At 46.4% G+C, this 24,759-nt stretch overlaps 1 protein-coding gene across 2 annotated transcripts in view; it reads right to left on the reverse strand.

The window, feature by feature from the left end:
• The window catches only part of LOC126542481 (protein amalgam-like), a 384,751-nt gene that overhangs the window by 164,734 nt on the left and 195,258 nt on the right, over positions 1–24,759 (reverse strand). The window contains exon 2 of one of the 2 annotated variants that reach the window (XM_055077279.2): positions 2,769–2,803. The exons of the other annotated variant lie outside the window; for it this stretch is intronic. The gene's annotated coding sequence lies outside the window, so the exon portion shown is untranslated. The remainder of the gene's footprint in view (positions 1–2,768; positions 2,804–24,759) is intronic. 2 annotated transcript variants of the gene reach the window in all.

The raw sequence follows: 24,759 nt of genomic DNA on the forward strand, positions 1-24,759 counted from the left end.
ACTGGTCGACAGGCCGTTTACAGAAACAAAGTTCTTGGGAGCCTGGCCTCACAGCTCATCAGCTCAGAAAGCCATTCGAGCTTTTCTACAGCACCTGAAGACGATAGACTTGAGTTCCCAACTTGATATATGCTGCAACTGGCGTAGTGCATGCGAAAGTGCAATCAAGACTAGTCTTCTCATTCTTTCACTCCTCGATCCCCGCCCCCCCCCCCCCCCCCACATGTAGGGTAGTAAACTAGGCAAAGCCTGGTTAACCTCCCTATCTTCTTCCCATCTGCATCTCTCTCCTCCATTCTGTGTCCATGCTTTTGAGGCATATATATTTGTGCACTTTAGCTGGCCATCTTTTCTTTCAACTATGTTCCTTAGCCTTTCTTCAAAACAAATTTCATCTGCGTTTCTCTGGTGTGAAATACAATAAAAGCAGTAGGGCACCATATCGCGGACGGCTCGCGCATTCGACCCGCTACCATTACCTATGACGACGCACATCATGTTTCCGTATGCGCATATGAGTAACATGCCTACATGCGTGCTTGCAAGGGTTGTTGTTGGCATAATAGAAATAAATAAGACTTTTCTAGACAACCCCACTTTAGTCGGCATTCTGTTTTTTTATTCCTCTTATGCCGTTACTTCCCGACAAGACAAGATTTCGTCAAACTCTTAATTTCAAGGGTTGTTGTTGTTGTGTGGCCGGCTGCGCCGCACCTCATGGTATGTGAGTGAAAGGTGTTTTGTTCTTTCGTTTCATCCTTCCTCCTTGACGCCACAGGCGGGAACCAGCAAGCTGTAGACGCAGAGGAGAGATTAAAGCGCCAGGGACAACGAAGCTGCAGCCAAGACTAGATAAAATTTAATTTTTTTTTTACCACTGCTGTGTTAAGCATTTGTCTCTTTCAGCTATGACGTCATTCTTTTATGTGGTTATTATTTCTCATGCTTCCTTAGTAGAACCGAAAGTGTCGTCTAAAACCGGCAAGCATACGCTGTGTTTTCGCACGGCCTGCCATTCCGGGTGAATACAAGGCTAACAGCGGGTAAATAAATAGGTTATGAAGCTAGCAACCAGAGAAACCGCCAAACATAGTATGGGAGAGCTTGCGACGCGTCTCATCACACCAAGTTCTTTAACCTGTCTTCAGAAATCAAGGCAAGACGTAAGTGTAATCGGGAACAGGCGGTGAAAGACATGCGCAAGGCGCATGCGAGGCACAGAACACGAAAAGCGCATGGAAACGCTACCCGTGGCGCGAGGCGAGATTCAGAAGCAGTTCTCTTGGAGCGTAGAATATGCAACCCTTTCGAACCGGGAATAAAAGAAACTAGCGGGAGAGGGAGGCGAACATGAATAACCGCATCTAGCCCTTGCTTCTCGCGGAACTCACGTACGCGCGCGCTGCACACACTACATACTCGGTCGCCGCGGCCGAAACGCATACATGAATGCCGAATGAGAACGCCGGTCATTTATTCCGCGCCACCTATAATCAGAAGTCGGAGCCCTTGTCTCGCACGGATGCCGCTGCTGCAGGCGCCGCCGCGAGGGAAGTTTGCCCGGGTCAAAAACACGGGGCGCACCCGGGCCAAAGTGCTGTCGTTTTCGCAGAAAATCTCGCGCCGTTTCCACGCACCCACGGCATTGGGGGAGTACCAGCACTCACGCGAGCGGCCGAGAACACTCGACTTTGCCGCGTTTCTCGTTTGTCTTTTCTTCCGTCTTGTTCTTCTGTTTTTCCCACCACCACACATTTCCGGCGCTAAATTTTTCTTTTTTTTCAGTTTCTTTCTTTTTTTGCCATCCGCTGGCTCTGGTGCCCCAGCTGAGAAATGTGGCCGCTTTGGAAGACTCGTTCTTTTTTTTCCTTCATGCTAGTCTTTTTTTCTGCCTTGCTGCTCGCAGCTCGCAGGCAGAGGGCGAAAACGCGGACGCAAGAGAAGAGTTTACGTTCGCAGAGAGAGTGGCGGAATTTACTGCCCCAAGTTGCGCCGTAAGTCAACGTTACGCCCCGTGGATAGCGTTGGAGTCTGCAGCTTTGAAAGTAACTCTGCTGCCTTAACATTTAAATTTACATGCATATGTCAGCAACCATGCGAAAGAAAGTTCAGAGAGGGAAAGTGCGATGAAACACGTTAGTGCTCGTTTAATGGTGCTCAATATTGGTCTAAGCGATATAACATGGTACTTTGTTTAGATTTCTGCCTTTCTTTTTCGCGTTGGAGCCAATGTCGCTGTCGTTGCTTTCCGCGCCATCGTAGATACAAATGCCGAAAAAAAATGCTATATTAGGTATCCTCGAAGTCCGCGCTTATGTTTATAGATGTATTAAGCCATATGACATTCAGCTACGGAGCTAATACATGTCAGTATTGTAGTTATTACTTTGTTAGAGAAGAGGACAATGTCGATAGCCAACGCCTGCAAGCTGGTACAGGCCCCAACAATGAATACCGACATAACCACGAAACGAAAGTCACGAAGTATTTATCTGGAGCTACTTGCTGTGAAAGCAAACAAAAGTAAATCGACTTTTCTTTTTAAGCGTGCTGGGACAGTTAAACATGACATGATTAAAAGTATCTACTATCACTCTGAACTTGTTGTCACTAAAACAATAATTGCAACTGTAATCCGCATCATACAGCAAACCAAACTTGCCTCGCTGACTACAGGTCTCGGTGTGCATCTGGAATAAGCAAATGTTGGGACTAATGCGAGGGCAAGTTTTAGTGTGAAAAACATCCCGGCAGAATGTATGACTTACAGCTTCTGTCGGCACTGAAAGCTGTACGGGCTTACCTGAAACGAGAAAAAAGGAAGGCACATAAGTTCAGTGTTAGAAAATCTGTATTAGAACGTACTAGACCTAACTCAGCTTGAACAGATTTAATGCTACCAAGACAGATCTTTGCGATTATAAAGATTTTAGGAGTAAAGTTGAAACGATTATAAAACTCTGAGAACCAATGTATGTGTCGCAGGGTTTTAAATCTGCAAGCAAATCAGTTACACAAGAAAACAGAGCATATATTAGCCCGGAGGTCGTTTTCTAGGTGCGTCTTTTCCTCTATCATCTTTCTTTCTCGGAGCCATCAAAGTGAACAAATTTTCACATGTGCATTAGACGCAACATTCGCGGAAAGGGATAATAACGCTATGAATGAATCACCACTCGCCTCTGACAAAAACCATCAGGACGATTGTGATTCTTGATGGTGATTTATTTATCAAACTTATATTAATGCTGCTGGAAACGCGATTCTGGGGACGTATTCTCGGATGATCACTTTCGGCGATATTATTGCCTTCGCATGACGTAGTGCTTAACCAGCCAATCAGCTCATACTGTTTTGCTAAACCAACAGAAAAGTGCATTCAAAGTGATATCGCCGCAAGCGATTGGGCATCTAGGACTATATCCCCTGTAGGTAGCGCCTAATTTACTACTTACAGTCTTTAGCCCGAGATAAATCACAGTAAAGCGGAGCCTTTTAACTCCGCCACCATGAAATGTGCCCATCGCATATGGGAAAATTACGTGAGCACTTTTTTTAAATTGTGTCTGGTCTTATTTCAGTCCGAGCGGGTCGATATATGAATACCTGGATACCAGGCCACAGCAAACAGAAAAACAAAGACAGAAAAGCAGAGGGGACGCGACGCAAACTAATGGACCCGGTGAACTGGATAGCGCGGAAGGGGACAGAGGCTAGAGGAGTCCACCACGGTGTTCGACTTTCTCAGCAACAGACACACATACGCGGACACCGCAGGGGGGAGAAAATGTGGCAGGTCCTATACAGTCGATCCATGATTCGTGCACCACCTTCCCCCAGTTGGCTGCCGCCTCATTTGGTGCAGAGGCGGCCTCGAAACGGCGTGACCGAAGGCCATTAGTGACGCCACGGTCGCGTCTTTCTGGCGAGACGTGCGCGTAGAAAGGGAACTTCCTCGCCGCCTCAGTGCCGAAAGTCCGAAAAGCGAACGAACGAAGCGCATGCAGTGCAGTTTCCGCCCCGGTTAACCTCGCCTCCTGTTTCCTGGCTACGGCCGTGCGTGCAAAGTGAGTCGAATAGCGAAGCATGCGCTTAGAGACAGGGCCCGTGTAACCCTGTTGGTGTGCCGGAATATAAGCTGAACCCTTTGTGGTCTTGATGTGTCTATACAAACGCAGTGATACATATTGCTAAAACGAGAATGAGGCATTCCGTGCCAGCCTCTCATGTTAGGCATTCACTTTTAACGTTTCGAATGGGAAGAGAATGGAAGTAACGAGGAAGTCGCATTAATTCTTTGTTAGTAATAAGATTACCTGGTGAGATTATACGACCTCGTAACACACCATTTTCAGCATGAAGAGGCAATGATTATGAGCACATATTTCTTTGGATACACTAACTGCACTTGTTTTTTATCACAAGGTAGAAAACAAACACAACAAACACGCCTCGAATGTTTGTTGCGACCGCAGTATGCAAAACATTTACTGTCATGATGCTTCGTCATGTCTCCCATGCGTCTCCTCATGAAAGTGAACTAAATTGTGCGACTTTTAGACATATTCATATAACTATTGTAGTTAAATATATCTGTAGGTCCAACGCACTTATTCGAATCTATATGAAACAAAGCTTTAGTAAAACAGTGCTTTAAATGCTTTGCAACTAACGGCGATTCGTAGAATTTCGTTAAGTTTCATCCTGTGAAACATATGTCATCTCATGCAATGTTTGTGTATATCCACCACAAAGCCTACAACATTATTCCTATACAATTTCTGGCTTATGAACTAGATAAGAATAGTGATTTGGGTGAGTTTATCTAAGTCAGTGGCCTGAACTGCAGCGCGAAGCACCGTATAGTGGAAAAAAAATAACCAAGGTTTAGCGAAAGCAGCTGTTTGTCCTTCTTTCCCTAACCTTTCCTTATTTCCTTTTCCACAATCGATGCTTCGCGCTGCCAATCACGCCCTTAATGCATGCACCGCTGGCAAGCTATGCCGAAATGCAAACTCCAAATCAAACGGATGCACAGTGTGAGACGTCTATGGGGAAGAGGACGATGGCGATGTATGATGCTTGTCGAGGGAAGAATGACGACGACGACAAATGTGTGCACAGAAAGGTACTACACGTATTAAGCAACATCTGGGGAATTGGCCAAGAAAAGATGTGCACCCAGTGACACAAACACAATGGATAAATCATTCCAATCATTTATTCAATACCTTAATTTATTTTCCAACAGCAGTTGGGGGTTCCTCATGAAAAAAGCAGTTGCAAATCACTTGAAAGTATCTGAGGGCCCAGGCACTTTCAAGAAAATTATGGAAAAACTGTTAAATTAAATCATCCGTTAAATATAATCCACTATTAAATAACAGGTTCGTATGCTCTCAAGATACCCGTGGGCCGACGTTATTTGTTCCTGTGTTACGTAAGCTTCTTTTTTACGTTGTTGTTGTTGCTACGGCAGAGCGGAGGTGCGCTTACGTACACTAATTTGTCGGCATATCACAGTTATATGAGCCCTTTCACTGGTACTTTCAATCAGCGCACATCTAGCCTTCATATATACAAGAAGTATCTCCGCCGAGATGCTGGTGGACGTAGGCGCCAGCACTCAGGCCAAACTCGCGAGAGCAAGCGAACAAACCTTCGCTTCAATAATAACGCAGCGTTCTTTCGTATCGTGTTTTAACGTGCTGAATAAAGGGCGCATAATGTTGCACCCTGGCCGCCATACGGCAACTTGCATGTGCTGTTCACAGCCGGTACTGCGTGAACTAAGCGCAATATGTCCAGCTTCGCATTTGGCGTCAAGAAACTAAATGGAAATAGCGGGGGGAGAGGGAGAGAAAGGTGAAAGGGTGCTTGTGCAACAGAATATTTGGATTGCACGACGTTTTTGAAAGCGGCGTTGTTTACAGCGTCCACGAATGCCCGAAAGAAACGTTAAATTCTTAAGTTGCTATGCCTGATAAGTAAACATCTCGTTGCAATGAAAACAGTACTGTTTACACCAGGTGGCCACCAGCAACTAGGTGTATGCATGCTCCTTACAAATCGCATGCTGTTGTTCTTTGGAAACTCCTTGTTCTGAAACTACTGGTCCTAAGGACCTGTTATTCAGCAAAAAGAATAAACTGAACTTATTTCAAATTTGTACTTGTTTAGAAACTTAACTCAGGAACTCCTCTGGGAGTTGTCCAAGTCTGCATAAGCACTGTGCCACTTGCTCATCTCCACAGAGTCTGGTGTCATTGTCAATGTTACGAAACTTGATTCGACCAGTATTAACCCTTACCCTTACCGGTCGTTATAAAACTTATCGGATTAGATCCGAGCCTTATAAATTGTTAATGGTTCTTGTCAACCTTATCGCTACTTAACCTTATTAGAACTATTCCGCCGATTCTAAGCCCTTATCGCTCTTTAGCACCTTATACATTCACGTCGAACCATTATCAACCGTGATGAGACCCATATAGGTTGTGGTGGTGCTGTTGCAGCAGGGTGGTTTAGCGTGGTATACATAGCCGGCAACCGTTCCTCCTGAGCCTCCTATGGGTATCAGCATGAGTGTCACCAGCTGTCGAAGACCCCCGTGTCTCGCATGAAGGAAATCGGCAATCATTGCATTCTCTTCCTGACTGCCGAGAGCCCTCCTGGGATAACGACGTCTTCAAAGGTCCTGTGTGAAAGACCATTGTTTTGCAGGCTATCGGCCATCGCTTTTCTTTCTGTGTCGAACTGCAGGCATAGCCAAACGAAATATTCGATGTCGTCGATATCACCACAGAACGCAAAGAGCGGGGAAACGCATCCTTCGGTCTTGAATAATCAAAAGAGATGTTTTTCACCGCAAGTTAAAACACACAGAAAAGGAAGACACATAGAAGACAACACGGGCGGCACTTCCAACTGATTTAGTTTGGGCCGTGACCCATGAATATATATACACATACACGTATGCATAGGCTGCTCACCAACCTACGTTATTCAGCCGTCAAACAATCTCGTTTACGATTCATAGAGCAAGAGAGATGTATCGCTAATGGCAACTGTGTTGTCTTCTATGTGTCGTCCTCTTGTGCGTTTTACCTTGTGGCAAAAAACATGTATTTTTGCAAGCACCAACTAGGCCACCAAGCAGTTCTGTTGAATAACCAAGCAGGGGTGTACGCGGAGTCGGTTCTGATGCGGTACAACAGCGTTGCTTCTTCGCGAGTAAATCCACTGGCTTGGCGGGGAGTCTGGTGGATCACCCTCAAGTATAATGCAGATTGCATCCTTAGGGTTCTGAAAAATGTTTGGTGCTCTTACTTTTGAGTTAGATGTCAGTGCTAGGCGTGCAAGTGCGTGAGCTTTTTCATTTCCTACAATTCGTAAGTGCATTGAGATCCACTGAAATTTTACGTTAAATCCCTTGTTCATTAGAACTTTAATCAGTGCCAAAGATTGCCTTGTAAACTTCTGTCGAGGTAGGCCACGGTGTAAGCGTTGTCACGATGAATTTGAGTCCGTCAAAACCACGACGTCACGTGTGGAATAGGCACGTAGTTTTCGCAAGGCCGCGGTAATTGCGGCTCATTCTAATGTTGTAGACGAAATTGCGTGCTGCAGGTGGCCAGACTATGACACCCCAAGGGAGGGTATGCAGTATGCCGCTGCGCAGCTATCTTTTTGTGCACACACCGACATGTCTGTGAATACTTGTAGGTGGCTTTGAAACGCTGTGCTCAAGTGATCTAGCACAAGAAAGTTTGCTTCGGCAGTTGAAATGGTGCGTTTCGCCGGTAGGTGGGGTTCAGTGAGGCTGCAGGAAACGTCTGAGAAAGACCATGGCGGGTCGAGGCTACTCCGTTTCGGCCATTCCAATCCTAAATATCAAAAGCTGTTCAGCACCGCATGAAAATGGCACGGAGTTCTTTCTCCTAGCCGCCGGAGAAGCGCCGCGCCTGCAGAGTACTCGCCCAGCCTTATTAGCAGCGTCATAAAGGCCTGAGATGCCAAAAGGCAGAGTGAAAGAAACACCGCTTTATTACTAAGCTTCTTGTTTGAAGCCGCCTGAGGAACTCCCATCGCCAAGCGAAGTCACTTTCTGTGCACTGCCTGCAAGCGCTCTAATAGATTCAGGGATGGTGATATCAGCGGCAGCTGATAGACAATGCGGCTTGTTATCAGTGCAGCGTTCATTTCATGCACGGACATAGAATTGTTTCCCCAACGTGCACCTGCCATGTGACGAAGTGCGTTGCTTAGCTTGCTGTTGATGGTGACGCCCAGGAATCGAACACTAGTTGCACGGCGAATTAGATGGCCACTAATATTCAGCGTCAGGCGTGTTGAATTTCGCCTCACTTTCGGCAAAAGCATGACAACAGATTTTTCCGCTGGTAAAGGTAGGCCAAAGCGTCGATAAGTGGCGTTCAATGATAGAGATTGCGCCTTGGGCTATGCGGGCCAACGTTTGTGGTGGTACTCCGAGATCCCAATGCAGATGTCATCTGCGTAGATGGACATTTTAACTTCCGTGCAACCTGCCTTCAGTGCGTCTGGAAGGCTGGCCATGGCAACGTTAAAATGTAACGGAGGTAAGACACCTCCTTGTGGCACGCCGAAGGAAATGCGTCGCTTTTCGGTCATTATATTTCCGAGATTAACCCGGACACGTCGATTTCTAAGAAATTCATGGGTGAATCGAAGAGCATTCCTCGAGACATCCATGGCTTGGAGTCCGTTGATGATGCCTGTATGAAGCCCACAGTCGTGTGCTTCATCAATGGCAAGTGCCGAAAGACAGTCGACGCGATTGTGCTCAATGTGGCTTAGTAAGTCCAATACAGTGTCCTGGGCACTAAACCGAGGACGAAATCTGGTCATGCACGAGGGCAGTCTACTTCCTTGCTCAAGATATTAAGTTAACCTCGTACACATTAGTATTTCCATCAACGTTGATACGCATCATGTTAGCGATAGTGGTCGATATGAGGCAAGGTTCGCAGGATCCTTTTCGTACTTCAGAACTTTCACCATCCATGCTATCTTCCAAATAACCCATATAACCCCTAATCACTCCTTATCAACTCATTGACTTCTTATCTGTCTGTGCTGCGCGACGTGAAGCGCATAAGCCCTCAGGGGTTGATGGCACTTCGATAGGCGAAGGAACGTCCCAACCGGAGGCACATCCCGCTACCACAGAAACGCGTCAGGAATGTGGCGCGCTTGGCATTACATTTTTGTAAAATAGAAATTTACTTTATGTCTACAATGATCCAAGTCGAGTCCACATATGGTCCTAGAGATGCATTTTATTCCATTACCGCCAAATCTTTCAACAAAGCCATCATAGAATATGTTTTGTACTGCCGGTACAACACACTCATATGGTTGATATATATTCACTTGCTGCAAGCATCGGCGTTTAGCTCATTATGTAAGACACTCGGCTTCTGAGCTTGGGCATGCAGGTTCGAAATTCACCACGGCCAACGTTTTTCCTCTCGAATTCATCTTGTTTTATACGTTATTTTCTTTGTTGCGGTTCGATTTACAGGACGGACGAACGGACAAGTTTCCTCGTTGGGTAGGCATAGAAATGCTTACGCATTTAAAGTATAAATTCTTGGAGCACTCGTGCATTCAGTTCAGCTGTTCTGGTGATTGCTGCGGCAGAACAATTATTTTCACAGGTTCAGTGATTTTGACAAGATAATCTTTAAAAGAAAACGTCTTGCCGCCCCTCTCCTACTCTGCCCCTGTAAAGCGTGCTCTGCTTTTGTTAGTTGTGTACAGAGGCAGAACTTCTTTACAAAGGGACAAAATAATTTTTGCGGGGAAGGAGAGATGGGCGTTAACCAGGGACCACATTGCAAACGTCCTGATGATTGTCATGGGTAGGTGCTCAAAGCTTAAAACATAAATAATATACAGGTCAATAAAGGCAAGAGAATGTTTCCTTTTCGGGCATAAAGGTCGGCATTATTGCACGCTGTAAATCAATAAGTATGAGGAGCACATACAAAAAACAGAAGGTCTAACACAGCACGACTTTCCTCCATACGAGCGGCTTGATATTGTTCTCCTACCTTACCATATTTCCCACTATACCAATTATGTTCTCTTTTAGCTTTCTGTACCATCGATGACTGGCCACAGTCTAAGAATTTTGTTTCAGGAAATGTTCTACGAGAGCCCACTCGAATTAACGCGGTTTGTAAACAGATGCACTGGAGGTCACGTTGAGGGCAAGAGCACAACAGTTGTTCGATTGTTTCTTTATACCCACAAGTATCGCACATTGTTGTATCGCCCGTTTCAAGACGGAAAGAACACGCTACTGCTGTTTTTCATGAACATTGGCCTCCCTGACTGATTGTTGCCCTGCTCTGTGTCCGAATGTGTGCGCGCAGTGCTCATTCTGCCCCCCTTGTTTCTCTATATGCTCTCATTTGCCCCACTTTGAGTGCTGCTCATCTATAGGCCTGAATGAAGCATAATGTGCACCTTGACAAAGATGTTCACGACAACTTACTAGGCTGCTGGAAGAATGTCTGTTCTGTTGATGTCGCTTGACTTGTCCCGACGACTGTTTGTCTTACACTATCTTTAATCAGTCTTGTCCGCACAGTGTATTAGCGGTTTCCAAAAATTCTCACATATTTACAAGCACTGTTTGCGCTTTGTGTGAAGGCACAAAACAAACTTAGGACGCATTATTAGGGAAAAAAAAGAAAACATGTTCTTTCGGTTATCTTTGCTTCTGAGCATCGCCCCGGTTCCCACAAGCATACGCACATAAATACACGCACGCAAGCAAACACAGAAAAACAAAAAAAATAAAACAAAAAATAAACAACCAATAAATGGGCCGGAAAGGTAGCCAGACAGAGTCTGGGCCTGTCAATCTTCATTTCACACCCAAGAGAAATGCAAACTGCATATTTGTGCGAATGGAGAAGCAATCGAGAATATGACATGAAACTTCCTATCGCGCGAGCTGGGGCGCCTTCGTGGCACGTGCGCTGTTGCTAGAACTTCCAGAAAACAATAACCGACGTGCAACGAGCGACAGAGAGAGAAAGAGAGAGAGAGAGAGATAGAGAGAGAGACGGGCTTCCGCGCACGGTGCGCATGCGGTGCGAATGTTGGCGCGCACGGATGGACAAGGGCGCCGGGTCGCGACGATAAGGCGACACGCACGCGCAAGAACCGAAAGAGAGAAACGCACGCAAGGAAAGAGAAACCGCGAAGAGGTTTAAGGGCGTCGAATAGAAGGAATACAAAGAAAGGGGAAAAAGCAATGGTGAGAAGAGAAAAGCGACGGGCAAATGTTAGATAGACGCGCGGCCCAGACGAGCACATTTCTTCGGGTCACGTCGTCGTCCACGCCAGTGGAAGCACTGCCGTCGCCGCAGGCCAATGGAAGATATGTATTATAGAACGTCCTCAGCCGCGCAGGCGCGCCAAATAAGCGGAGAGCTGGACAAAAGAAAGAGAAAAACAACGACACTGTTCGTGAATAGACAGAACCTCGGAAGGCAGCTCTGAGAATAAATGCAGAAAGGACGTACTCTGCGACGTTCTGGGTAGAGAGAAAGTGAGAAAAAATGAAAATGAAAGTAAACTAACGTATATTATGGTACTGGACTCTCGCTGACCCTGACGCGCCAAATTTACGTGCAAATGCAAGGCCGATAAGTACACACAAAAAAGCAAGTGAGAGTTCTTTTCTAAGGAGGAACGGTACGTAAGCAGGAAGGACCAAGATGATGGAAAGAATAACCCTGATAGTGAGAAAAAAGAAGTAAGCACAAGCTCGTGCATTCCGGGTGGTTGCGAACAAAAGTTGTGATAAAGAAAATGACAGCGAGAGATAGCAAAATAGAAACGTAACCAAAAAAATATCCATACCTAGAGGAACAGCGCGAGGCGCACTCAGTTTGGAGGCCTGGCTATACGTGATGAGTGTGCCGAAACGGCAACGCTGTTTTATTACTTGTTTGTTTGGTGCTTCTTGTTTTTTTCATCTTCTCCGCGGCGTTGTGATGGGTCTGCCTGTATTGCACGGCAGTTCCACAAAGTGGAGGGGGCTACTGTACGCGACAGGCCACACGTCGATTTTTTTTTTTTTTTTTGCAGCTTTCTGTGGAACCAATTACAACTGAACCCGAAAGGAGCAAAATTTGAGAGCAGCGAACAAACACGGCCTTGTAAAACGAGCCCGGAAGTACAACTTCGTTTTTTCTTCCTCCTTTCTTTCGCAAATCTGTTAAATGCGCCTCAGCAAAAGTAAACGGCCTGCTTTGACGCTTTCAAGGCTTCCCGAGCTGGTCGTTCCTCATTCCAATTGGAACGCTTGAGTTGATCTTTTATCATTATGCCTGAATGGGAACCAAGCAGTTTCGGCAGTGCGCATAGGAGGAGTTCAGGTCGTGCGCTCGTTTTCGTGTCTGCACAGAAAACAGCGTCCTACCCAGTGCGCCCCTTCTTCTCCGCTCGGCAATCACATTATAGTGATTATAGTGATCACATTATAGTGATCCCATTATAGTGATCACATTATAGTGATCACATTATAGTGAATATAGTTCACTGAATATTTCCGTTTTTTTTTTTTGCCAGAGGACTGGATGTGCATCTATCATTGACGAGCATTATGATGTCAGTTTCGTGGGGAGAAAAAGGAAGGCTGCCTACGTTAAAGTGCTTAATACTTACAAAGGAAACAACAAAATCGCATTGTATTAAGGTATGAGGCGTGGATGCGAAAATCAGACAGTTTTACTGTCTGATTGCGTACGTAATCGTAACCTAATTGCGTACGTTGCGTACGTAACGGCGTGGCGTACGCAATATTGCTACGTCCTGCAAAGTGCGCATGCGCAGAGCGTAACGCGAACGGCGCGTGATGCGTACGCGGCCGCTGCGTACGCACGCACCCGATTCTTGCGTGCGTACGTGGGGAGCGTTGCGAGCTGCTCTCGTGGTTCTCGTTCGTTCGGGAGTGCACGAAACAAAAGAAGTTGTTATGTAGCGCGCCTAGGCGACAAGGCGTCACAGCTAGGCATGCGCCGTGGTAGCGGCGCAAGCGTTATCACTCTTTGGTTATACTTAGAAGCGCCGGCATTCAAGCTGGCGCGCGTTTTCATTCCCGTAACATAGGACCGGGCAGTTCGTCCAGCGCTGTTAAGTTGATGGCTAAATAAAGCCGTATTGTTTTCGCTCCACCGTTGCGCTGTCCTTCCGTCAGACACGACAAGTTTCACAAAATGTCGGTGTCGAAGGCGACCATCGGAAGGCTGTACATTTGAATGGCCTACGATTTGGTTTGCTGCGTGAAGTGAACGCACCGTAGCCATTCCCGGATCCTGCATGGTGGCAATCCATAGCAAAAAAAAGAAAAAAATTTTTCTCGATATGATTCGTGTATTGCATCCGTACTAAAAGTAGAGTCTCTTAAAGGCCTAATTATAGTTCGACGTTGCGTGAACGAGCCCACACGTAACATAACGTTGGCGATATCAACGGAGTCTATAGTTCGACCGATGATTCGACGCACTCGCGGACGCGGTCAACGCGCTCCGACGCACCCGGCATCTAACGACGCTCGCCCGCTTACGTACGTAGGCATTTTCCCAGCACTAAAAGCTCGGACGTGGCACGTGCTCTTACGTTCCGCAAAGCGCTTGCGTGCGGCGTACGTATCGTCATGGCGCAGTAGTGAAACTGGCTAATTGTGGTTAAAGCGGAAAATACGCTTTTGTAAATATCGAAGTTTCCCACCGCTAAGTTTTACTCTGATGCAAACACCCTTTTCATGTCGGCCTAAATTATGTTCAGGTGAACGTGTGTAGGGAGGAGGGACGTTTTCTTTACCATGCATCTCATATTCCCGAAGAAAATAATCCTCGTAATGCGGAACTCCGCGGTGCCCTTCCTTGTAAAACAGGCAATCCCTTCTTTACATTGCAAGCTCGAACAGTTTACAAAGGCAGGGTTTGCAAAGAGTAACGAGGAAGTATGCGAGCACATGTTTCAATACATGGAAAATTCAAGTACAGGGGAAGAAGTCCCATAGTAAGGGGATGCTGGACCGGGAGTAGGGTCATCGGGCGACCGCGAATGCATGGCGGATCAAACGACGTTGCCGGAAGGCGTACGTCGCTTCGGTATAACCAAAGCCCGAGGAGCTCTACTGTGGAGCCCAGAGGGTTTCCGCGCTCTCGAGGTGCCGAGGGCCACGTCTCAACAAAGAGGGCCCCGGACTTTCCCCTCTTAGCGTGTATTTTTGCTCCTCTTCTGCCGACCGTGGAGGTCAAGGAACAAACATGAACCGTCTAAGAAAACGCACGTGAAAATGAACGTGAAAAGAGAGAAGAGAAGGCGGAAACAAAAATATCGCAGCTAGCGATTTTTTCCTGAACATTGCCTTTTTATTATTATTTTAGTGTGTTTGTGCCGGGAGAACTCATTGATTTAATGCATTGGCTTGGCCACTTTCGTTGCCGTCAGAGACATAGTGTGCTGCTAGACGGTAAATTTAGGTTATATAAGACAAGTGCAGCTTTGTTCTTTCGCGCTAGCCAACTCACTAGTTTTCTATCGTCAGAAGTTTAGCTACAGACATAGAAGGTGGGAGCCGAAGCCAATAAAATGTATAGGCAGCTACGTATTAAGTTTTAGCTATGTTTTTCATTGGATAACCCTGGGCTCAAGACATTTCTTTAATGATATTTTCAGGATATTTTTACCTCATAAGGTTGGTACAAGCCTTCGTTCTCAGCCGCATCACCTACATCACCCCGTACCTCTGCCTCAAAGCGGCTGAGAGAGAGAAAACAGAGGGAATTATCCGGAGGGCCTATAAACAGGCTCTTGGGCTACCTATAAGAACGGCCAACGTTAAATTGCTAGCTCTAGGTGTGCACAACACCCTAGATGAACTTATAGAAGCGCACCTTATATCTCAATACGAAAGGCTAGCTCAGAGTGCCGCCGGGCGAAACATCCTCCAGAATCTCGGCATCAACTACGAGTCGATGCAAAGCATTAAAGTAGACATTCCTCACGATCAGAGGCGCCATCTCAAAATTAATCTACTCCCTAAAAACATGCACCCCGAATTTCACAAGGAAAGGAGGGCCGAGCGGTCCAAAAGCCTACATCAGAAATTCCACGCCTTCAAAGACGTAGTCTATGTTGACGCAGCAGAATACATAGAACGCAACTGTATGTTCCTTGTAGTGGTGGACTCCTCAGGTCAAATACGCGCTGGTGGTTCAATTCGCACCAGAAGCTCCGAAACAGCGGAAGAGGCGGCTATCGTTCTGGCAATAGCCTCCACACATTGTCATTACATTATTAGCGATTCCAGAGCAGCAGTACGCAATTTTGCGAAATGTCGGGTCTCGGCTCCCGTTAAACACATAGTAGACACCAACCAACACCCACGACCAATCCAGATCATTTGGCCACCAGCACACTCCTCCCTATCCGGCAACGATGCCGCCCACACCGCCGCTCGAGGACTCGCCAACCGAGCACCCGGACGGCTCACGCTAGGATCAGAGAGGGATCGCATGGTCAGTTACCAGGAAATTACCCAGCACTACAGGTTAGCCAGGGCAGTGTACCCGCCAGCACACAAATCGCTTAACAAGCGACAAGAAGTAGCTTGGAGACGACTTCAGACGAACACCTACCCCAACCCCGTAGCCTGTCACTACTACTACCCGGACCAATACCCTAATACATGTAAGCATTGTAAGCAAAAAGCGGATCTATTCCATATTATGTGGTCGTGCCCAGCCGAAAATCACACAAATCACGAAATAAGTAATACTGAGCAGTGGGAGGCCGTGTTGCTCAGCTCCGACCCTGACCTGCAGGCCAAGGTCATCGAGAGAGCTGAAGATGCCGCACGGGCCCAGGGGCTCGTGGCTGCCTAACAACAAGGTCATCCGTCAATACCTTGTTTTTCAATAAAGTCTTTACTCACTCACTATCGTGCCTTTATTTGATGCTTTTAGTTGAGTGCGAAATTTAGTTTTTCAATAACCTCCTCTAAATGTGCTATACCCAGAATAAGACGGGTACTTAATGTGCTGCATTCCTGTCGATTAGAAATGCGTAATTCACCATGTCTGAGTCTCAGCTAAGATCAGTTACTGGGCTGCCTAAGCCTCGGTGGCGCAGAGAGGAAATTAGTGGTGTTGATCTTTCTCGATGCACTAGTGATATTTAATAAAGAGCAAATCAGACATCCACCAGTTCGTAGCAAGTGGTACAAAGGAAACCCATACGGGTTCCTCGAAAGAAAAGCCTCGCAGTTGAAGAAACATTCGTCCTGTTCCGGGACCTGGTGCAGCTTTATAGCAATTGCTACGAAAGGGTGGATGTCCGATTTTCTCTTTATTAATTCTCTCCACCTTGCGGGTTTCCGCAGAACTATTACGTCAAAACTCTTGCCTGCGCTTCGAGTTGTCGACAAATTCGACTTCGCCCTACCATCTGCTGGCCACCTGGTTAGCTCAGATGGTAGAGCAGCTGCCCCGGAAAGGCGGTGGTCCCGGGTTCGAGTCCTGGACCAGGATGAATTTTCCTTGCACTGCGAGGCTTTTCTTTCGAGGAACCCACATGGGTTTCCTTTGTAGCAATTGCTACGAACAGGTGGATGTCTAATGTTCTCTTTATTAATTACTTCTCTCCACCTTGCGGCTTTCCGCAGAACTATTACGTCAAAACTAATGATCATTCTTCTTGCACTAGGATACTGAAATTGAGGTCTATCTGTTTCAATTTTGTATAAGCATGTCGCAAATTATCTAAACAGAAAGTACAGCTAAAACAAATATGTGTCCTGATAGGAGCCGAATAAAAGTTAAAAAAAGGGAATTCTGTGGGTCTATGCCCGGCTAAATACGCAAGGTCATTCTAGGTGATACCGTGTTTAAATTCATCAAATTCAAAGCTGTGGACAAAAGACGTTGTCACCTTTACATATTTACACAAGAGTCATAGTCTTGTGAAAGCAACACTTTATACAAGAAGCCTTTCCAGAGGTCCGACCACGTTTTTGAGGGGCAAAACGAAGTGCTGGTGGAGTTACGAACATTCTTCTGTTCTTTCTCCTTTTTGTATTTATTCACAGTGGGCCCTTGCCATTTAAGTTGAAGGGCCCTTGCCATATAATTAGGGAAGGTAAAAGGTGTGACCGTGCAGCAATGCTTCGGTGTGCGCTCTTCATTAAAAGTTGGTGAAGTTCGACAAGTTGTCGACTAGTGAATAAGGATTCTCCATTTAATACGACCTCATCCATTTCGTATTTTGATTCCTTCCTTCATCCTTGCGGTTTAACTTATGGCAACGCCTTTTCCTTTAGGACGTCACGCGCAAGAATTCCCACTGACTTTCATTCCTTCTCATGTGCAAAGGCTCTCACTAGTTACACTTCTCTCGCGGTTACACGTTACACGGCGGGAACACGTTGCCAAAAACTAACCGAGAGCCAAAGTCTGCATTCGTGGCATCGATACTGTTCATTTCCAAAATCAGGTTAAGGAAAACAGTTGTGCGATTGTTTTGTGTAGGCCTGAAAACAAGCTTAATTTAATTTCAGCGACATATTGCTTCAAAACGCTTTTATCCTTCTGGATCCTGAAAAAACAGTGCATCATAATGGCCCATTGAAATTTGTTTAGCGTAAGTGAGCTCTGAATACTGCACACTAGTTAACAAGGTTAACAAGCTGACTCTGACTTTTCTCCGTAAAGCTAATGCCCACGTTGTGTCATGATTGTAGGGCATGAGGGGTCGCGCGGAGAAGGCAGCATTATTTGTTTCCGCATTTTCTCTGGCTAGATTCGCAAATACACCACATGACATAGAGTGGCGCATGGTACAAAAATAAATTGCTATCGCTGAAGTGATCATATTGGGTAAAAACAGTGAATTCCTAAAGATTAAGAACGTTTGGATGAATTTAGGACATGAAGAAAAGCAAATATAGACGCTTAAAAGCAGCAAATTAACTTTGAAGTGCTATATAGTCTGGCATATTCAACTGACTTCTAGTAAATTTAAACCGGCCAGTTCATCAGTAAGTCTAATATAGCGGGTGAAATTAAATAGGTATTTTAAAGCGAAACTTTCCTTGCCTCTTCTCCCGACTTTCCGGGCGCTCTGGCTGCTGGTGCTGCGGCATTGCTCACACGCGCCGCTGGCGCAACACCACATGGCGCTCGCCTCCGCGCTTTCACAGTTTCTGCGCATGGCACGTGCTGTGCTCATTTGCTATACGACAAAAATCCAGGTGCTGGGCTGTGGAAGTCGCCTGCTGTGCTGTGGCAGTGCAAATATTACAATCATCCATAGCGTAAGGAGAGCACTCGAAGCTGGGGTCTCAATAGCATGCTGGCCAGGTATGCAGAAGGAGCGCGTAAACAGGCGCCAGAAAAATGGCTCCGAAGCGTGCACTCAGCGTCGAGGACACCCAGGCTTGGAAGAAGCGTCGCACAGAACAGGAGCGATTTCGTGGCGCAGCGAAATGCGGTGCAGACCGCTGCTGCCAGTATACGATGTGCAATGGGAGGCAATGATAATGCTGAACCCTCGCAAAGATTAGGAAGAATGACGCTACAACAACGCCTCAAGCAAACAAGCCCCCTTTGTATTCTGTGGTCTACGCAAACAAACAGCAGTGGTGCAGGCAAGGAAACGTTTAACATCAACTCACCACTCTCGTATTGGACTAAATGCTGAAGGAATTAGACATTCACGGCCAACATCACCGCTAATTATTACCAGTCAAAGGAAACAGCATACAAAGCGTCACCTACATCGATTCCTACAGTGGGTGAAATCGTCAGATTTTCGAGGCGAACACCTTAGGTGCGTCATTCCGCCGTTTGTCTGGAAAACCCACATGCGGTACAGAAAGTTATGTGACCTCGCTTTGCGCTGACACGCGCTCGTGCCACCACTCGCTTGTTCGTCGTCGTCTTCTTTCAGCGCTAAATTCCATGCCACTCATCATGCCAAAATAAATGCAATGTTAATTAGGATAGAGTTAATTCAGGCACTCGACCCCACGAGCTTTGATAAGAGTCGAACCTTCGAGCTTATGTGAACACCACCCCCTTTGGTGTTAAAGCTAAATTAATTAAGGTACAGTTAATTAGCAGAATGTTAATGAGGCACTCCAACCCACAACCTTTGGTGGGAGAAAACAAGCAATCAGGGGCCCTATAACGTAAAACTATTCCAATATGTTTCTATTCCAATCTCCTGACGTCAAATTTGCGTAACCACCAACGCAAGCACCGGGCGGTCACCCGCAGGGTTGTTTGAACAGACCAATCAAACGCTCTCCTCGTTCATAGGAGGTCACTTTTGATTGCTTGAAAAACGAATAATATTGCCTACACTGAGTGGCTTGTCGTATCTAATTGGCTGACAAGAAGCGAGGAGAACGCTCAAGTGGAGAGGGATTCGATGGGGCCGAGCCACTGCACTGAAAGTCGATAACCGGATGAAGAGGGTGGTGCCGGCGTCTACGATTGGTCGGCTTTCCCTTACTTAGCTTGCGGTGGCTGGTCGCAAATCGCGGCGGCATGCAACGGAAGCTCAACAATGACGCTAAAACGGACCCTCAGCAAAGAAGAGTTTGCAGAATGAGGGGGTAAACGTGCCGAAAGTGCTCGAAAACGTTACACGGCCACGCAAGAAGTTTTATTATACGCAAATACACCCATGCTCTCCGGCAGGTGCGAGTAGCCAGCGTCTGAGCGATCAGCGGCAGCCATCTTTTATTCCTTTCGGAACGGGGCAGCCTGCGGGTATTCCAAAGAAAATTCAGTTTTGTTTGGCATATTAATGCATCTTTATCGCGTACACGTCACTTTGACGCGGTGAGTTCTTGCGGTTTTGTGACGTCGCGTGACAGGCAGGTGAAGTGGGTGCAGCCCCAAAACCTTTACCAATAGCCGAGGGCTAATGGCGAAAAGGGGTCGAATCAGAAATAACTGTTTTTCTTTGTTCTGTCAAATCATGCATAATCAGTGTGTACACATCATATCAGATGGGGAGGCATCGCGGTTTTCGTGACGTCGCGTGACAGACAGGTGAAGTGGAGGTGGTCGAAAAAAGTTTTTGACCAATCGTGGAGGGCTGATAGCAGAATTGGAACAGAAAAGTTTGGAATAGTTTTACGTTATAGCGCCCCAGAAGTTACAACGCATTCGAATGAGAATGTCAAGATGATTTAGTGAAGGTCTCTTGAGCGCGCCGTCTTTCGCCTTCGCCCTCTTTGGCTTATGCTAAAGTGACTCAGTTTCTTTTTTCTTTCTCGTGTAATATGACCGGAAAAACTCGAGAATATTTCACCTTGACTTGACGAAGCCATTGGGGCCAGTGACAAGAGCTTTACTGATGGGTGCGGTGTTTCCATAAAACAGGTGGTCTTGGTAACGTGGTCAGCGAGTTTGAGAATCGCCTTGTGAGTGTACCTACACGCGCAATACAGATGAAATGTCTATGAGAGAAAGATGAACTCGCGAGGCCGTATTTCATATGAGACATTCCGCCATCTCTACGCTAGAGTAGGGGTTTTTCTGATCGTTCGAAAGGTATTGAGAAAGCATGCTGACAGAAGATGACTGTGGAATCAAAATTTAAGCAGCCTAGGCAGGCAAAACAGAGCGATTAATGTTAATTAGCGAATGGGATAGATGAAATCTAGCATAAACTTCACTGAAAAGACTCTCTTGCTTATCCGTCGTTTCACAAGAACACTTTCACTGCACCACGTACTGGGAAGGTTGCACATGATGATCATCTATATGTAAGTAAATGAACAAAATCACTGACCACGTCACCCCAATATTACACCCCCGAAAAGCAAGTTACTCATCCACCTTTACTACCCACTTTGTGGTGGGTGGCATAAGCTCTATATGAATAAGTACACTTGGCATATTACGCGCCCGAAAGATAAAGCATGTATGTTTTAGACTAATACAATCTGGTTATAGCAGGCAAAAGTAGCATCGCTTCTAGAGTGCCCCTCCCCCCCCACCTCCCCCCTCTTGTCGGGTGATATCAAACACAACATCGCCAATGGCGCAGAAACAGTGATTTACGTGAGGCCCATAATTTTTACTGGGGACTCATCTGCAGTGTATGCGAAAGAAAACGCAGTATATCCAAGTCACAGTTGAAAAAGTAACATTTAGAGGATCGTAATTTATTCACCTAGCACAAAGGAAAGAAGCAAATACCAGTCCAGCGACATGTTTTGGGTCGATCTCTCTGACAAAGCATTATTCGTGTCGCCTATAAAAAACGTAAAATGAAATAATAAAGCCCTTGCATGTGTGCCCTAAACGCATTAAAATTTCTCCTATGCAAAACAGACTTCATCGGAGAAGACAGAAAAAGGGGCCTGTTGTCAGCCAGGAATAAATTCTGGGCTGAAAGCACGCAGGGTTACAGCCCAACAAGAAAGTCGAAAACTTTCTGCCGAATCTTGCTTTATTGAGCGCTGGCTCTTCTTTTTCTTGGTTTATTTTTCGCTTTTGCTGCCTTTGTCCGCGCGGTAACTAACCATCGGCTTCTTTACAATGCCCTGCGGGCACGTTCACCATCAATGCCGCCAGGGGGCCACGTTTTTCTCGCGTTTCGATGCATCATTCTGTCCATCAGTAAAAAAGGGGGAAAAGCAACTATGGGAATAAGCCATACCAGATCAGAGCGGCGTTTTATTAAGGCGATGTATTTACCTTCTCTCGCTTTCGCCCAATGCGCGCCTCGTGGCAATTTACTTTCGGGGAGTGCGGCGCTGTCCGAATGCGCCTGGAACTGCGCACTGCCCCGCAGTTCCGCTAGAAGTTTGATTATCCTTGTTTTCTTCTAACTCGCAGCTGCTCGCTGCGAACGAGCCTATCAGACATCTCTCGAGGCTCATCAAGTATTGCTGATGTACGCACGTGCGCGCATAACACACCACCGTGTGTCGTGTTATGCATTTTCTAATTCTTTGCGCTGTGCCGTCACATCTGAGCGAGGTTGCATGAACGTGCTTGCGCCTTTCGCTCCCACGTCTTTCTTGAGGCATCTTTTCGCGGTAAGCTTCTCTGAGCGTTATAAGCCGGAATTCACTGAGACGGTCATATACTGGCGCCTTAGTTTAAGACGCCTTTTCCTCGCCGTCAGCACAAAAAGGTGGTCGCTGGTAACGGGCAAAAGTGTCGGCAAAAGTATTTGCTTCGGATTAGCGACGCTTCGGTGGCTGTAATGAGACCCGGCCCCATCAAAGCGAATAAAATGTCGACGAAGCAGCTTGCGCTTTGCGCAGGAGGAGGAGAACCCGCGTGGTTTCGAAATAAAGGCAAGCCCCGACAGAAAACACGGCCAGGAGCTGCGCGCCCGTGGCTCAAGTTTGAAACCTCCACGCAGTGCCAGGGATTGGTGAAGTGGGAATCTCCGCAAAAGGAGAACTGCTCTATCTTTTCGGCCATTTCCGCAGGAAAGTAGTGCTGAAAACAAGAATAAAGTAAAATGCAGGAAGGCGACACTGAGAAAAAATAGCCTTGCGAAAGCATTGTCTGTGCCGCTCACACTTATTTCACATTGCTTTATTTTTCTTTTCACCTTGATTGCGAGTTTTGGCGTGCGGACAATGAATTTTGAACGGGGTTCATGGTATCGATTGCGTCTGCCAAAGTGATGATGGAAAAGCAGGGGGCATCATCCGTCGCAGACTCGAATCTTCTTGCATTTGTGAGGCAATAGTTCGCTAATACTGTAGTTGCAATAGCATCCCGTAAAAGCGACAGCTCTGACTTTTTCTTTTGGATGATAAGAATCTTTTGTGAGCAGGTAATATAGACAGAAGGCTCATGTTTTTGTCTTTTTGTTGTGCGCGTAAAGAGAGGGGTTATACGTAATTATTGCCGAACCCTTGGTCTTTCCAGAAACAGCAAATGCATGTAGCGATATTCGCCAGCATGAATTCACCAGAATTCCATTTTTCGTGTGTTCCTCTGATTTTCTTTTTCTGATTATAACGTTTCTTTTTCCATACTATAATGCTGCAAATTACCGTTTGCAGGTGGTATATCTCGTAAATAGCGGCGAGGGAGGAATAAATTATTGAAAATGCGAAGCGCTGATGGGATGAGATCTCTGCTTGCCGCTCGATGCGACGCGGTTCAAAAACGGCACTACACACAAGCATGACAAAGGTTGCATACGCTAACGCGTAGAAAGGTGGATATGATGGTCATTAGCATGTTAAATCTTTAGCACTTGCTAAACAACGAGTAACAACGAAAACTGCATTTAAAAAAACCACCTACCATGTAGAGCCAGCTACTGGATTTATGTTGTTTGGGGGCTTCGCACAAAAGACAACCATATTTCCCGAATACTTGTTTGCTCGTGATCAATGCAGCGTGGGAGCTTCCGGGAAAATGTCTGCTGTACGATCTCTTGCCATTCAATAGTTCCTTAACTAGAACGTGTCCCATTACCTACTCTTACCTTACGGCACATGGTTGGCTTCTTATTATATGATTTATAAAAATCGGGCCCCTCAATTAACCCCCTTTCTTCTCGTTGCTTATGGCATAAATATTATTGAAGCGCCGAGGTAAATTTGCTTCGATGGAATAATCCTTTTTCCTTGCAACTGTAGTACTGACATGTATCTGACGATCCACTATACAAAACATGAACTCCGAATGCATCATGTCAAGCTCCTTTTTTACATATATACAATACTTCATAAATGTTTCATAAGACGTGTGCATTACATTCATGTGCTTAGTCGTCTCGCGTTACAAGAATAAAACAAAATGAAAATGAGCGGCAAGAGAAATGCTTTGAAGAAATAAAAGAACAAGTTAGATAAAAGCCTTCCTACCAATCGGCCCGCGCTGAAATAAATAGCGCAGTCCCATTCAAAAACGTGCGTGGAATCGCAGGTAGACGCTGCGAACCAAGCCGCAGAGCCTTTGCAAGCCGCTGGCAGCGAATCAGGCACGTATAGAAAAGAGCGAGAAAGGGAAAAAAAAAAGCTCCAGCCACAAAGACTGCGCAACCACGAATGGTCACTGAGAGGCCGCGGGGTAGAAGGGGGCAGGGGAGAAAGGAGGAGAGGCGAGCCAGTGTATGTTGTATATAGTAAGAAGAGGGGTCAGGTCTCGGGGAACTTTCTCTGTGTTTGAGCAGTCACGCGAACGAATTCCGAGCCGCATTCCAATGCATACCAACCTCCGGGGCAATACTGATGGCGGGAACGACGACGACGACCGTGGTGGCGCTGTTTGCGGGTCATGAAAGGAGGAGGGCCATCGCCCAGGAAGAGAGAGAGAGACGTCAGGAAGGCTGTTTGTCGCCTCGCAAGGCTAACCTCCACAGCTCCACACTTCCGGGCCTAGCCACGGCTTCTTCTTCTTCATCTCCCTTTCGTTGTTTTTGCTCGTCGTCCTTCCCTCGTACTTCTCTCCGCATTGGCTCCTTCGCCTGATTTACACTCTGTTACCTATTTGTTACCCTTCTCCACGCCCGTCGAGTCCGTCGTTCGCCTCCATTCCAATGTGTCTTACGCGCTCGGAGATGTTTGTATGATTCGGTTCCGACCGTAAGGGATGAAAATGGGCCGGGCGGTGTGTGTTTTTCTTTTCTTTTCTAGCGTCACCGCTTCGGCACTCCTCCGCTGTCTCAGTTCGGCATCGCCGCTTTGCTGCG

This window comes from Dermacentor andersoni, chromosome 2 (genome assembly GCF_023375885.2).
Source record: "Dermacentor andersoni chromosome 2, qqDerAnde1_hic_scaffold, whole genome shotgun sequence".
Classification (NCBI taxonomy): domain Eukaryota; kingdom Metazoa; phylum Arthropoda; class Arachnida; order Ixodida; family Ixodidae; genus Dermacentor; species Dermacentor andersoni.